This window comes from Myotis davidii, unplaced genomic scaffold, assembly GCF_000327345.1.
Source record: "Myotis davidii unplaced genomic scaffold, ASM32734v1 scaffold2184, whole genome shotgun sequence".
Lineage (NCBI taxonomy): Eukaryota > Metazoa > Chordata > Mammalia > Chiroptera > Vespertilionidae > Myotis > Myotis davidii.
The window spans coordinates 42,565-47,754 of NW_006294999.1; the positions used below are offsets into that span (position 1 = coordinate 42,565).

General features: G+C 36.8%; 1 protein-coding gene across 1 annotated transcript in view; it reads right to left on the reverse strand.

The window, feature by feature from the left end:
* The window catches only part of LOC107184067 (vascular endothelial growth factor receptor 1-like), a gene marked incomplete at both ends in the record, with an annotated part of 61,062 nt that overhangs the window by 41,678 nt on the left and 14,194 nt on the right, over nucleotides 1-5,190 (reverse strand). The gene's annotated exons all lie outside the window — the stretch shown is intronic.

The window sequence follows — 5,190 nt, forward strand, 5'->3', positions numbered from 1 at the left end:
GTTTTCCATAATGGCTGCACCAGTCTGCATTCCCACCAGCAGTGTACTAGGGTCCCCTTTCCTCTACATCCTTGCCAGTGCTTGTTATCTGTTGATTTATTGATGGTAGCTATTCTGGAAGGTGTGTGGTGATACCTCATTATAGTTTCAATTTGCATCTCTCTGATGTTTAGTGAAGTTGAGAATTTTTTCATATGGCTATGTTCTCTTCGGAGAGGTGTTTATTCACATGATCTCACTTATGCGTGTTTGGGTTTAAATTTGGGTCATAAAATATCTACAGTACAAAATTGAATTTATTTGTCAAATGTGTTTCGTATGACTTGAGATTTGATTTATATATTGTTTTTGTCTGAGTTCTGTCACATTATCAAAAAAAGGATTGAAACTTTTAAGAGTTTAGGAATTAAGTTAAGATTTAAAAAGTTATATGATTCTAGTGAATTTTCAATCTAAATCTAGTTAGAAAAGAGGATTAATTCTGCATTTTCAACTGAGTGTGATAAGCAAGTTATCTTTTATATCTGATAAAAGGCTTAAGTGGTCACCATCTTGGGCCACATGGCACATGATGTTCCTGGGGGCCACCATCTTGAAACAGCAAAGGCCCCGCCCCTCCCTTTGAATTAGCCAATCGCAAAAGGAATGTTTGCTTACTGAGGAAGAATGAAATTTCAGAGGTGGAATTAAAGGCAGAGTTTTGGGCCCCGGGGATGGGGCCGCATGCATGCCTCTCGGATTTATTTACTATGTTTTTTCAATGAAGATGCTTATTCTGATTGCTTAATAAATGAGCTTTAAAAATATCATCAAGGTCTCATATAATTTCAGTTATATGACAGATCAATGTTTTAAGCAGTCGACTTTAATAAAAGTAGACAATAGAAGTTTAAATTCTTAAAAGCTTGCAGATATAAACATTTTTTTTCTTCCCCCCCAACCCTTGACAGTCCCCTAGCCTCCCCTATTCCCCAGTGTCTTATGTCCATTGGTTATGCTTATATGCATGCATACAAGTCCTTTGGTTGATCTCTTACCCACCTCCCTCCTGCCCCCCCCAACCCTCCTTGGCCTTCCCGCTGCAGTTTGACAATCTGTTTGAGGCAGCTCTGCCTCTGTATCTATTATTGTTCAAAAGTTTATAAAGGTTGACTTTAAAAGTTTTAAGAGATTTTAAAAGTCTCTAAAAGACGTGAATTTCAGAAAAGGCCCGGAAAGCCTACAAAAACCATATGGCACATCTAAAACCTCAATTCTGTCAATGTAAGAAAAGTCCAAACCTGTAAAGATTTTTATGAGTTTATTTGATTAAAAAAGGATCAAAAACAAAAAGTACAACAAAAGAGAAAAAAATGCGTTTATAAATTTATAGAGAAGTCATACAACTTAACAAAAGGAAGATAAATGATCCAATCAAAAAATGGGCCACGGATCTAAATAGACAATTTTCAAAAGAGGACATTCAGAAAGCCAAGAGACATATGAAAACATGCTCAAAGTTGCTAATCATCCGAGAGATGCAAATCAAACCAACAATGAGGTACCATCTCACACCTGTCAGACTGCCTATCATCAACAAATCAACAAATGACAAGTGCTGGAGAGGATGTGGAGAAAAAGGAACACTTGTGCACTGCTGGTGGGAATGCAGACTGGTGCAGCCACTATGGAGGACAGTATGGAGTTTCCTCAAAAAACTGAAAATGGATATAAATATTCTTTTAAGGCACAGAATAAACTGAAGAATATTATTCAGGCATTAAATCTAATTATTAATAGCATTCACCATGTATACTAAAGGAAAGTTATTTAATATGACTACCTTACCTAGCAGTATTAAATGTCTTAAATTCTCTGACGGTGACCACAGCTTTGCAGGGAGAAAATGGACAGGCAGTAAGCGTGTTCTTCCAGCAGTTTCTCTGACATTCAAGGTATATCATAAAAATTCAATGGCCAGATTGAAAATAATTAATTTTATGGTCAAGACTAAATTCTTTAATGTTAAGAACTTGTTTGAGTGTTTAATAATCTTTAAATTGGATGTTTGATGGCTTTTCCGAATGTAATACTTCAAGAATGTAACTGAAGGACAGATTTTGTGACACCTCAAAGGGCCCTGGGGTAATACAAAAAAAAGATTTATTCCTTCTCCCTAAAAAGAAATAACTAAATTAGTCCAGTGAATATACTTGAGATTGCATGAAGAAACTCTGCCAAATGAATTTAAAAAATTAATTAATTAATAACAATGTTCTATTTAAATGCATATGCCTTGAACATCATGAAAGTTACTATTAAGTGTATGCACAGACCCACAAAGTCATTTTTCTAATTTCTTGACTCACATGTAACAGCAATTTGCAACTACCTAAAACGTATAAATGCCAAGGGGTTTGAAGTCATCTAGAAAACCCTGTCTTCCTTAAACTAAGGACAATTAAAAGTTAATGTTCTATATTTTCTCTCCCTAAACAAAGGTTAAATAGCTTATGCCAACGTACTTAAAGGGACTGGTAGCAGAAATCCAATTAATGTTATTTACTGTTCACAAAGACAAGTAAAATTAAAATATAAACCTCATTTCAAATTAATTTAAATTGGTTAATTGAAATAAATAAATATTCAAGAAAACTTAATTGTACTGTACAGGAAACTGTTCCTGAAGTATTAACTAAAATTCTTATTGATGGCTCAAAAATGGCTTAACATGTTATGTATCCAAAGCAGTCATATTTCTATACAAGAAATTAAATATAAAGTTATCAAGACTGCATTAAAATTTTTTTCAAAAGCCTCTTTATATTATTTTAATACAGAATAGGGGGATAGTAGAATAATCTCATGTAAGAATATTACATTAAGCCTAAATTATTTTAAAATTGTTACTTTACAATTGATTTTCACTTGTAATACCGGTGAATGCGCACTGGTGTCAAAGTGGGCCAAAAGGAAAATGCTCTGGTTAAATGAAAGAATCTCAAATCTAAATTATAGGAAATTCCCTCTTAACATTTGGTCGAGGATATGCTTATATATTTCCAGAAAATTTCTCTAAGCCCATGTGGATTCCTGCAAGAAATAGTAACTTCAACATGGATCCGAGAGAAGAACTGGCCAGGTTAAAAAGGAGACTGCCCCTGGAGCCATGCCTTACAGCTGCAGGCAATCAACTTCCACAGCCGTGAATAGCAGTGGTCCAAGCAACTCACTGAAGAAGTGGGAGGAGGACGAAGTGGACAGCAAAGAGCCCAGAAGTGACCAGGAGCCCAGGAACACCTGAGAACATCCTTCTTGCCATGCTAGCAGTAATCAGCTGTACAGTAATGCTACCAGGGGCAAATGGGGAGGTATTTTGGACTTATGTCCCTGACCCACCATAGGTAAGACCCCTTAAATGGGCTGATTGTCCACCTAATATAGTCACCAATGATACCCAAAGCCTTGGTCATCCAGGAGGACCACAGGTGGGGCAAGGAAGTATATGGGCAAAGTATAATTTTACACAGGTATTGCCACCCAGCTTCCCTTTTGTATGACACTAAATCAACCACTGTTTCCCTGTGTGTAGAATTAAAGAGAGGTTTTTGGCCAGCTTGGACCCCAAAGGATGCGGAAGAAAAAGCTCAAATACATTTATTATCTCTACTTGCTCCAGGGAGAGGTGCAGAAAATGTAAGTGTGCTAAGACACCCCCCAACTAAGCCATTATGTAAAAAGTCTTATGAATGGTACCCCACTGAGGAAGAAATTAATTGGCAAGACTGTTAGAGTAATTATCCTACCACCAGCAAACTTAATAACAATTTTTTCTTTGTGGACTGGAGCCCTTATGGGTCTTTCTATAGTAACAATAGCACCCTAAAATGGAAAGGGAACACATCCTATCTATATGTTGAAGCAAATCAGTCCATCTCATAGCATGGAGGAGAATTTGTTGGGTCTCAATTGCAACATGACAATCAGCCCCTACAAAGTACACAGTGGAAATTAGCTGCTGCACTTGCACATATTAAATGGTATGGTTTTAATTATAACTCAAATAATTCCATTTTTGGTTTACAAGGAACTTTCAATAAGACAGTGCTTGCTATTGCTTGTGCGTTTGATCCGTTTGTACTCCTCTCAGGCCCCATCCAGATGCACCTTAATGTTACAAGCCATCTGTATGAGGTGTCATGCACAGGTTGCACTTTATTCCATTGTATTAATTCTACATTTCAAAAGAAGTTCCTCGTGATTTTAAAACAAGCAGCTTTTGCTTGGGTTCCCACCAACTTAACTGAGCCTTGGGAGTCTCACCAAACCTACCAACTGTTGCATGATCTAGTAAAAATCTTAAAAAGACAAAAAAGATTTCTTGGAATGTTAATTGCAGAAATCTTTGCCCTAGTAACGTTACTTACTTCTGTGGGCATTGCTGCTTAATCAATGGTACAGACTGTTCAAACCTCTCAGTTTGTACAACAAGTCAAGGAAAATGTAACTAAGACCCTGTCTATACAAAAAAGAATTGACAGCCAGTTTGAGATAGAATTATTGGCACTAAAGTCTACAGTCCTGTGGATGGGTGATAAAATCCATGGCCTAGAGCAAAGAATATCTTTGCAGTGTCATTATAATTTATCCCAGATTTATGCTACCCTGTTCCCTATAATAGTACCCTGCACCTTAGGAATCAATAAAAAATCACCTTCTTGGTGCTTGGGGGAAAGGTAACACAACCCTCGATATTTTAGAATTACAACAGCATATTGTACAATTATCCCAGGCAAACTTACAAACCAATTCCCTTAATGCCTGGCAGCAATTTAAAGAGGACTTGAAAGAGTTTAACCCCTTTCACTGGATATCATTGCATTTACCTCTCAGCATAATCACTATTGTTTGTCTCGTTCTTGTTCTCATAAGTTTACTTATAGTCTGCAGATGTGGAATGAAGAGTCTTAAAAGGACTCAAACCCTTCAGGCAGTTTTCACTTATCAAGATTTATTAAGGAAAAGTAACAGGGAAGAGTGCCTAGCACATAATTAATCATTGCCTTTATGGTACTAGGACATCCCCTAGAGCTAAAAACAGACAATGGGGAGGAGAAACCAAGATGGCGGCATAGGTAAACACCGAAAATTGCTGCCTCCCACAACAACTTCAAAAATACAACTAAAAGACAAAACGGACATCATCCAGAA